Below are 10947 nucleotides of genomic sequence, written 5' to 3'. Positions count from 1 at the left end.
GAATTAGGCAGCTGTTATCATGCCCTGTGGATGTGCTTCTTGAGGGTACAGAGGCAAGAGGGAGCAAAATGTGACTCAGGATTGTTTGTGAAATATGAGTGAGGCCCCTGTACTAAGGCGTGTGTATAAGCCACGTGCTTTCGCGGGTGTGTGCATCCCATGCATCCCAAGCAATTCCTCTTCTTTCTCCTTGGGACCCCTGTTCAGACCCGGCAGAGGGTGAGAGAAGGTGGTACAAGCCTCCACAGACACCTTAGGTTTCTGGTTCCTGTGTCTAAGTGAGTAAGAGGTCGAGAGGCCCGTAGGACCCGCAGGAAGCCAACCGCCTGCAGAAGCTTCCTTTTTTCCCTCCACCCAGCAACGGTTGATTACTGCTACCCACATCCACCCCCCACCTCCACCACCTCCACCCTCCACCTCCACCCCCCTACCGCCGTACTTGCCTTTCAACAAATGAGAGAGCAAAGGGCGGGCAGAAAACCCGAGAGGAGAAAGGATTCCTCCCTCCTTTCCCCCATTCCCCCTTAAGGCGAGCCGGGAGGCCGCGGCTCTCAGGCGGGCCACCTTAACGGCGGAGGCCGCCCTGGCCGCCCGCCAAGCCCCACCTCCCCCGGCTCCCGCTCCTCCCCGCGCTCCTCCCCGCGCTCCTCCGCACTGCTGGGCAGAGCGGGCGAGCTGGAGTCCCTCCGAGTTGGCCGAAGCTGTTGCCATGACACGCATTTTCTTCAGAAAGCTGTGCTGTTGAGACCATCCAAAGCTGGGGATTGAGGCGGGTGGCACGAACTTCCTGGGGCGCCATCCTTCCGAGGACAGCAAGACCAGAGACACTCGACCCGCCCAGCTCCCCAGCATTATTTTCTTCCAGGAACCTGAGAAGTCCTTCCCATTGGGAGGGCCGGGTGCAGGAGACCCGGCCCACTCCCTGCCCCGGCAAAAAAGGCAAGAGAGCAAAGCCAGCATCTCTAGCGTGGCTGCTCGTCGGGGAGACCGGTGGGTGGTCATCCCCGCCCTACCCTGTGCATGGAAACCCGGAGGGAGAGTCCTGCTCCGAGAAGCCTGGATCTTTGCTAGAAAGAGAGGTAGGCTTGCAGAGAATGAATTGACTCGCAATTTGCAAACTTTGTTTCTTTCCTCCCAATGGCTTCTAAAACTCCCTGAATTTCCTGTCCCTGGCATAGTTCTTGCTGCTGGGTTTGGGGGGTGTGTGTGTTGTGTGTGTGTGTGTGTCCGCGCCCGCGCACAGATTTGTCACATACTGTATTTCTTTCCTAGACTCAGCTGAGAAATCGTATGATCAAACAAGTGACTTCTTTTTCTTTGCCTAGTTTTTGTCATTCCTGGGCTGTGGGGGTTGGGAAATGGAAGGACTGTCTCTTTCACACCCAGATCGAGCTTTTGGAAAAAGCAGTTCATTGCCCCCATCTGCTCCTGCCCTCCCCTCCCCCTTGGCTTGGGAATCAGACGCTGAATGGAAAACTTGCAAAAATATTTTCCGCGTCTGTTCCCTTTCTCGAAAGCCCCAAAGAGAGATGGAAAAAAAAAAAAGAAAAAAAAAAAAGGATCGCGTACGAAATCTTCAACCAGAAGGAGGGGCTGCCGCGGGGACCGGGAGATGGGCTCGCTGGAGGGGGTGGGGGTGGAGGTGGGAGCTAGGGGAAGCTGAGTGAGGAAAGGGAGTGCCCAAGTTAAATTTCTTTAGCGTTGTAGAGAAACCTCAGCAGTTTCTCTCTGCCACTTGCAAAACATCCCCAGACTTTCACGTCTATAATTAGCCGTGGAAAAGCTGAGAGTTCCCCGTGCCGCTGGTGTTTTGAGTGTGTCCGAAGCGTCAAGAACCAACTGTGTGAGTGTCTCCAAGGGCACCGCCCCATGTAGCTCTGGTCCCAAAGGGAAGCCAGGAGACGTGAAGTTGGCAAGTTTGCAATTTCCAGGCTGGTGATGGGGGGGCTGGTGAGTGCTCAGGGGTTGGGGCTGGTCGCAGGCATCTTTGGGAAGAGCGTCCCTGAGTGTCTAGGGGCTGAAGGGGGAGAAATTAAGGCTGGATTGCCCCTCCGGCCCTCCCTGCGCACACGCTCACTCACATTCCTGGCTCGCTCGTGGGGTGGAGGCGGCTGCCTGGCGTCGTCCCCGAGTCAGTGCGGCCTCGCACACTCCTCCATCTCCCCGAAGGGCCCGGCGCTGTCCTCCGCTGGGCGTGGGGGACGCGGGAGGGGCCGCACACCCTGGGAGCGAGTGGGCACGCTGCGGGCCGGAGGCAGCTCCCTCCCGGGCATTCCTGCTGGACTCCCTGTAACTTGCGGACGCGACGGCGGCGCCGGTTGGCCTGGTGGAGGGGGGGAGTCAGATGAAGAAATTCGCGGGCCCTCAACTGACGCCGCCGGGGGGAGGGGAAGTGAAATCCCATTCTACTGCGCCACCTCCTCCTCTGGGTGGAGATCCTCGCTCTTGCTTGCCTTTCTCTCTCTTTTTTTATTTTTATTTTTTATCCACCGCTCTTAAGAGCCTCCCTTCCTTCCTTGAGCCCCTCCCAAAGCTGCCCCTTCTAGTCTGGTCTTCTAAGGGGAGGTGCCCCGCAGCCCCCTCAGCTCCGAGCCCTCTTTACCTGGAGGAGGGGAGGAGACGGGGTCTTCCCCGGCTGGGCCGGGCGGGCCTGGGTGGGGGCAGGTGGGGGCGGGGCAGGAAGAGGCGGGGGCCCTGGTGGCTAGTGAGCCAGGTCCCCTCGTGGGCTCGGCGTGGGGACCTGCGGAGCTGGCTCCTGGGCCTGAGAAGCGCGCGCGTCGGTGGGGCCAGGCCGGGGGGAGAGGGAGCGGCCGCCCTCTGCCCCAGCCGGTTTGGTCGGAGGAGTGTGTTAAAAGCGAGGGCTTAGGAGCTGGAAAGGAGGAAGCGACTGACTTGGAGGAGCGCTTAAAAGGGGGCCGGGAAACCACAGGAACCAGTTTTCATTCTGAGGTGTTGACCGGACGGCACCCCAGAGCTGAACCCTTCCCTCCCTCCCTCCCTCCCTCTCTGTATTCTGATCGAGAAGGAAATGAGGACTTCCCCGGTGGGCAGGGGACCCAAGGCAGGATCCAGCCCTTGTTCTGCAGGAAGGGAGGGGGGTGCATTTCTTTGCTCCTGCACGGGAGCCCCATCCTCCCTGCCACCATCTTGCCGAGCTACACCCCCTAAGTCATGACGCTCCCCGCCCCTCCCTCTCGATGCATAATCCCGCCATTCCTGCTGCCCCCCCTCCCTGTCTTCAATAGTCCGACTAGGGGTAGAAGGTGGCAGGTTTGGGGAGGGGTCCCTAGCATGCACCGGGGACCTGCCCCCGCCCGCGAGCAGTGCGTGGGTCGGGGGCTGCGGGGCTGCGGCCAAATCTCTGCGGACCCGCGGCTCCTCCCGGCGGCTCCGCGCCTCTGGCGCCGCCTCGGCTCCACCGGGCTCTGCCGGGATCCGAGTTCCCGGGGCAGGAGGTGCTCCGAGCTGGCGAGGAGACCTCAGTCCTTTCCCCTTACAGTGCCCGCCTCCATGTGTCCCAGGCTAAATTCAAGGTCAAGTCGAAGGAGCATCGCTCCCTTAGCCTCTGGGACTCCCCGCGGCGAGCACAGTGCCCAAGTGTAAAAAGCGCTTGGTCAATGTGTGTTGGAAGAAGGAAGTGGCATTTTAGGGGGTGGCCTGGGAATCTACCTCATCCTGGCTGATAGTAATAGTGGGAGGGAGTGGCTGAGTCAGATTTATCAGATTTCTATGGTCTCTGGTATCAAAAGAAAGTTAAAATGGGAGGGCCCAGTGAGGGGCAGAGGTAGAGCAGTTAAGAGTTTGCTTTGGGTGCCAGTGCTGGAAGAAGTAAGGGGGAGGGGGCGAAGTTCCTAAGCAAGGGTATTGGGGAGCCTCAGTGTTCCCCACTTTCACAGACTGGAGGATCTTAAGAGGAAGAGGGGCCTGGGCTGACCCAGCACTGACCCAGCTGCCACCTGTCAGCAAGTCAAGCATTCCACAGGAAACTGCCTCTTTTTTTCAAGAATAGCTTATCTCAGTAACCTCCAGGGGCCCTTTTCTCTTTTATTCTCTGCTTCTGGCCTTGACCCAGCAGCCAAAGCCATGGATAAGCCCTGTCCATCTCAGGCATCCCAGATCCACCAAGCTTTGGAGGAAGGAAAAGGTGTTCATTCTTGGTCCCCAGGATGTTAAGAAGCATGCCTGGCTTAGGGTGACCCAGGTATTTGATTTGACCTTGAAGAGGAATGCCTTGCCCCGGGCCTCAATGGCTTCCCTGGAGGAATTCGTCCTGCCCTCTGACCCCTTCCCCTGAGCCTACCCCTTAGACAGGGCCCCCTTCAGTTCCCTGCTCCTCGGATACGCACTGGTTTCTGTCATCCCCAATTGGTATTTGGCGGTAGGGGTGAGAAGGAGAGAGGGATGAGAAAGGCAAGGCCTCTGGGTCATGAGGAAGCAGAACTCCTGGGCCCCTCAAACTTGGACGGCAACCTTTTCCCACTCATTTCCCCTTTCTGTGGAGTGGCCAGAGCAATGAAGCAGGTGCTGGGTGCAGTCCAAGAGGCTTGTGTGGAATGTTCTGTGCTCAGCTTCCTCTCCCAGAAGCTCTCTCTGTCTCCTTTTTCCTTTGTATGAGCCATTCTTGTTCCACTGACATATCTTCTCTGCACGTGTTAAAACAGAAATGACAGGGACTTTAGACTTCTGCCTGCACCCTTCACCAGCCCTCTGTGTTCAGCCCTCATGAAGGTGGATTGAGGAGGGAAACCAGGCAGGATCTAGTTAGAGCCAGAGCCCCGGTCAGGGAAGGAGTTGATGGAGGCAATTTGTGTTGGGGGGATAGTGGAGAGGCCAAAGGAGAGAAAAGGGAGGTGAGAACATAGGCGTCGTGGGGCGAGGGTCCCCTGCTCTCTTTTGCCTCTCCTCACTCTAGTTCCTGTCTGGCTAAAGTCTTCAGCCTTTTGCTTCTTTCTGCCCTGGTTTTCCAAGTGAAGTACAGAAATCCGGAAAGATGGACTGGAATGGAATCAAGAGACCTTTGCTCTTGCCTTTTTGCCATATCTCTAGGACAGAGGGAGCTTGGGGTCCTGTGTTACTGATGGGGAAGTTAAAAGACTCAGGTTGGCTCAGAGAAACTCTCAGCTCAGAACACCTCCTGATAAGATCCTCCTGGATTGTGAAATCAATGCTAGGAGTGCAAACCAGTACAACCTCTGTGGAGGGGAAGTTAGCAACATCTAACAAAACAACATAAGCATTTACCCAGCAGTCCTCCTTCTAGGAATTTATCCAGAAAAATGCACATTCTCAAATACTGAAAGACATATGTGCCAGGTGATTCTCTGAGGCATGTTTGTGATAGGAAAGGAAATCTTGGAAACTACCCAGTGCCCATCCTTAACAGACTGGTTGAGTGAACAGCAGTGCGCCTGTATAGTGGAGTACTAGGAAGCCAAGAACAATGAATGGGGAGGAGCCCTGTGAGCCTAAGCTACGTTGTTAAATGAAAAAAGCAGGGCACAAAGGAACACATGTGATACACCACCTTTGGGTTGAGAGAGCAGGAGAAATATTTTTTGTCGACAAAAGCACACAGAAAAGATAAACCAGAAATTAATTAAAATGGTTACCTATAGGGGGTGGGTAGGGACAAAGTAGAGGAGATAGGAATGGGAGTAAAACTTCACTGATTTATGCCTTTTCAGGCACTTTTGATTTTTGAACCAGGCAAATATTTTACATAGTCACAAGTTAAATTGGATCCAAAAGAAAAAAAAGGAAACTAAAGCTCACCACAACAGAGGCAGTGAACCTAACTGTTTATCATCTTGATTACAAGAAAATAATTCATTCAAGTAACTTTTTAGTTTAATGTCCTGACTCTAAATCCTTAATGGAATATGTATTCTAAAGATAAAAAAACTGAAAAAATAATCATGACCTTTACTTTGTAGGTCTGTTATTATTCATGGTGTTGGTGTCATAAATTGGAAACTTTTTTGTTTACTGTAGGCATAGATCAAATGAGTAACTGTGTTGATATTACCGAAAATCAGAGTTTCACTGTGGATGAAGAGAGACAAAAATACAGAATGGGGAAGGTGAGGAAGAACCCTGTGTTTCTTTGTTTCTCCTGGGTCTGTCTGTCCTCTGGGAGGGTGTAGAAGCAGTGCTAACACATAGCACTGAACACACCGCATGCCCAGGTTTTCATTTCTAAGCACCATTTCCCACTAAAAGGGATTAGTGCTCCTTGGAGAAATGGCTGATTTCAAGTCTGGGACTGGGAAACTACAAGTGAGTCATGCTATGCCAGAAAGCTAGAGCATGCTCAGGACAAAAGGACGTGGGAATTGGCTTAAAGGGGCTCCTGCTGAGCAAATCTGGGACACATTGAGCATCAAAAGAATAACATTAATAGATTGTAAGACACAGAATAAAGGATTCCATGAGTCCATTCTGACACTTCAAATGGAGCAGGACGGAAAAACTCTTAACAAATCAATGCCAACTAATGAAATGTAGAAGTAATGACAGAACTCGAAATTTACCACTTTGCAGCCCCCAGCATAAGAGCCGATTCAGGCCAGGCTTACTAGTGGATGGTAAAACCGCTGGGTGAAGGTTGGTCTCAGTGTATCGCCTCATGGATTACCAGCGTGCTCCTTACAAAAGGAAAAACCTGTCTGTACAGCTGGGAGAGTCAGCACTGCCCACCTTAGCCAAGGAACCAGACAGTACTGGTGGAATCACCTGGCATTAATTCGTTTTGATGTGCTATGAGAAGAATTTCAACCACATCACCTATGTTCTTGTCAAAAATGTTTATCCTGAATCTAATTATGAGGAGACAAAAGACACGTCTAGATTGTGAGCCATTTACATGACAACTGACTGAGACGTCAGAAAAGTGGATGTCATTAACGTTGTGTTCTGGGGAGAAGGGTGAGAAGACGGAAACTGGTGTAGATTTAAAAGAAGCTAAAGAGACATTATAGCCAAATGTAATGCGTAAACCTTAACTGGATCCTGGGTCGCGCGCGTGCGTACACACACACACACACACAAGGCCATAAAAGACATCCTGGAACGACTGGGAAATTTTTCATATAGATATTAGGTAATATGTAATTATCGTTAATTTTTTAAGGTATGATAATGGTAATGATGGTGGTTTTTTAGGAGAATGTCCTTATTCTTAGCAATTATGCAAAAGTATTAGGGGCAAAGTGTCTGCAAGTGATTTTCAAATGGTTCAGCAAAAAAGTGTGTGTGTGTGCATGCGCACACTCTCTTGATGTATGTATACATACATACGTTAAGAGAGAGCATACAGCCCAGCTGGCGTGGCTCAGTGGTTGAGCGTCCCCCTATAAACCAGGAGGTCACAGTTCGATTCCCGGTCAGGGCACATGTCAGGGTTGCGGGCTCGATCCCCAGGAGGGGGTGTGCAGGAGGCAGCCAATCAGTGACTCTCTCATCATTGATGTTTCTATCTCTTTCACTCCCTTCCTCTCTCTGAAATCAATAAAAACATATTTTTTAAAAATTTAAAAGGAGAGGGCATACAGAATGTTAACAATTGGTGAATGTAAGTGAAGGGTCTGAAGGTTCTTTATTTTACTCTTTTTCCAATGTTTTGGGTTTGAAATTTTTCCTAATACTAAGTTGGGGAGAGAAGTCAATGCCAAGAAGGACTCCCACATTCCTGGACTCTTCTCACTCATCTCCCAAAATCCTGGCCAACTAAGCTCCCTCATCCCCACCTAGCACACACACGGGGTCTCCTGACTCTCAGGGAATCTTCCTTCTCACCCTTATTGCTGTCACACCAGGTTTTTCCATCCAGATGGGAAGCAGCTGGGTACAATGGGTGGGCCAGCTGGGCCCCTGGGCAGCAGGTGGGAGCAGGCATTTCCCCCCACCCCACTCCTCCCATGCCATGGGCCAGCTGAGGAAGCCTAGGGACAGAGGGCTTTCACCCACCTACCTTTTGAGGAGGGGTCTCAAAAGGAATCCACCGACAGCCCAGAGACATCCTTTCTGGATTCTACAATTGAGTGATTTGGAGAGAACCCAGCTGTGCCTGTCCTGAACTTTCAAGCCTGGGCTAAGCAAGGCCTAAAGCTGCCTGAAAGAGACAGCCCCTCACCCCACTTCATGCCCCAAGCTGCACTGTCAGTGACCCAAATCACCGTGCTGCCCCCCCCCCCCCCCAGCCTGGCTCTGGAGAGAGATCAGGTTGCTAGCACTGCTCATCTCTCTCCTCTCCCTGGAAACCCTGGGGCCAAGCCTGGCGTGACTCAGGCTCTTTTCATGTAGGAGAGGGCTATTGATCCTTTAGTCAATTCCCCTTCTGTCTTGCCAGGGAGCCTGAAAAAGTGGGAGCCAGGAAGTTGGAAGGGGGCAGACAGGGAGGAGTTTGTTTTCTGTGCTGCCAGGCCCGCCAGAAGAGCACGGGACTGGGAGTCAGAAAACCGGTGATCTGGGTTGCTGTGTGGCCTTGACCGAGGCAGCTGATGAATACGAGCTTGGACAAACAGGCATTTCTGACTCTAGACTCATTTTCTACAAAGAGGCAAATCTCTCAAAGCCCAAACCGAACCATTTTATCATGGAGTCTAGCCCAATCTGACAGCTTGTAGTTAAGTTCCATCTTTCTGCCTGGGATGGCCAAAGGAGACCTGAGAGGTTCTGCCTGTGGACAGCCACCCTTGAGGTTGGAGGGTAAGACCTGTACTGATATTCCCCATCTCACCTGCCTGGAGGTTCAGTTGAGAAGTATATACTCAACACCTTCCAAGGCCACTACTCTGCAATGTCCTAGGCCAGAAACTAAAAAAAATTGGCTGGAGATACAGAGATCCAAGTCTTCAGGGTGTTGACTGACTTCTAGGGAACATGATCCCCCAAACAGTTACCAGGGCCAGGCATATGAAGTTGCCAATACGCAACCACTTTTGACCTACAAAACACAGCTTAATATGGTTCAAGTAATATTAATATGATTATACATTGGAAATCAGGGACCACAGTCAGTGCTGTGGGATAGAGAGATGAGATTTTCATCTGAACTGTGGTTGGGCTCAGAAAAAATTTGGGTAAAGCCTCCTGCTGCTAAGCCAGTCTGCCTTCCCTCTTTTAGCCCTGGAGGTAAACACATTGGCTGAGCCCTTGTCCAGACTGGTTGAGATCCCAGCATTAGCCTTTTTGCTAACTGGCCAGGGCTGCTGCCCCTGGGTAGAGAGTGCTGTCCCTTTGTAGTCCACGATTCCTGGGCCCTGAATGCCCTGCTTCATATCTCAGGAGCTGAGGATGGAGGAACCTAAGAAAGGAGGAAACAGAAAATATTCATCCAGCTCTTCCCCCTATCCGGTGGCAGACAAGAGCAGGGATACACCCTTAAAACCCCTTCTGGCACAGGGACACATGATGCTGGGAGCCGAAGGCGTGTTAGCGGGAATGTGGAGACCAGAATTTGGCACGACTCACCTGGAAATGATCCTTCGAGGAGGTGCTTGCCAAACAGGATATGAATGAGGAAAGAAGACAGATGTGATGGAGGAGAGGATGGGGCAGGGGAGGTGGGTGGGGAGGAAAGGCCGTGCTGCTGCATCTGGTAGGCGAGGAGGCTGTCTCCCCCCCACACCCCAACCCCACACTGGACCACTTTCAGTCTTTGTCTGAACCAGCACCAGTGTCCAGGGCAGGATGGCACCTGGCCTCAGCAGCAGCCTGCTTCCTGCCTGTTCTCCTGGTGCTCATAGACCCTTAGGATGATATCTCGATGTTTCCTCCCTGCCATCTGTACTACAGACTTCTTTGTGGGAAGCACTCATAGGACATCTGTTAGGATGCTAGAACAGGTACAGCTGGCATCCAAACTTCCAGGGGCTTTCTGACCTTGGTACAAGAGAGGTCAGGCACTGGGCTTTGGGCTGGATGTTGGAGTTTGGTGGGGGTAGAACATCTGAGATGAACAGGGTTGGAGAAGTGGTCCAATTTCGCTCTTTTGCAAGTGAGAAAACCTAGAGAGTTGCCCAAGGACACTGGACTAGTTTGAGCCTGAGCCAGAGCTGGAGCCCAGTTCTCCTTACTCCAAGTTTGTGAATGAGCCCCTGACCCCATTAGTGTATCACTTTGTGACCTAGATCAACGATGAACCTCCTCGGTCCCCAATTCCTCTACCCACGAAACAGGGAGAAACATTCCAGCCCTTGCAAGGATGCTGTGAGGCATGCTAGAAGCACTTGGGAGAAAGGAAAGATGCTAGAAACCATCAGAGTTCTGGGCCAGGGTTGTTGCTGCTATTATTATCAATTAAGGTCATTAGCACGAGAGAAGATGCAGAGGAGAAACACTGTTGGCACCACCCTCATCACTGCGCGGCTCCTAATGGAGCTGCATTTCTTTTCATGGTCCTTGTACAGCGCCTCTCAGACAGGGAGCCCTGAGCTGGGAGAAGGGTAATTGAGAGGGAGCAGAAGTCCTGGAAAGGGCCGGGCAGAGCCTTCCTCCTGCCTGGGCTTCCTTACCCCTGCCCTTTTCTCAGGGTGTAGCCACTCTGAAAAATCAGAGGAAGTGTGGAGGGGAAGCACTGTGACCAACTTCTTCCTCATCAGCTGACTAAGCCCGAGTGGATGTGGAGCTCTGATTTCGGGGCTCCGCAGAGAGGGGTTGCCCTAGTGTGACAACACAGGCTGATTTTATTGCCAGAGCCAATGTGTCATTCATTCCATTTGCTTATTCAACAAACACTGAAGTGCGCACAAACCGCACGTCAGGCACTGTGTTAGGATTTGGGGAGAAGTGATGTCCAGGAGGCAGAGAGTGGCTAAGAATGCCTCCTTTCAGCCGAAGGATGAGTGCCTGAGCCTAGGGGTGCACAGCAAGCCCTGGCTGGTAGTGTTCTAGGGAAATTGCATTTGTGTCCCTAGAGGACACTTTAACCCCTGACTTCAGCAATAT

At 52.3% G+C, this 10947-nt stretch overlaps 1 protein-coding gene across 4 annotated transcripts in view; it reads left to right on the top strand.

Moving 5' to 3' along the window:
* The first annotated feature begins 651 nt into the window (after positions 1–651).
* ATP2B4 (ATPase plasma membrane Ca2+ transporting 4) overlaps positions 652–10947 on the top strand; it is a 92692-nt gene continuing 82396 nt past the window's right edge. For all 4 annotated transcript variants that reach the window (XM_081121832.1, XM_081121834.1, XM_081121831.1 and 1 more), the window contains exon 1: positions 652–1079. The gene's annotated coding sequence lies outside the window, so the exon portion shown is untranslated. The remainder of the gene's footprint in view (positions 1080–10947) is intronic.

The sequence above is a fragment of the Miniopterus schreibersii genome, assembly GCF_964146895.1.
Source record: "Miniopterus schreibersii genome assembly, chromosome: 19".
NCBI classification, from domain to species: Eukaryota; Metazoa; Chordata; class Mammalia; order Chiroptera; family Miniopteridae; genus Miniopterus; species Miniopterus schreibersii.
Note: the sequence above shows the minus strand (reverse complement) of the source record. Positions and strands in the feature narration are given on the sequence as shown.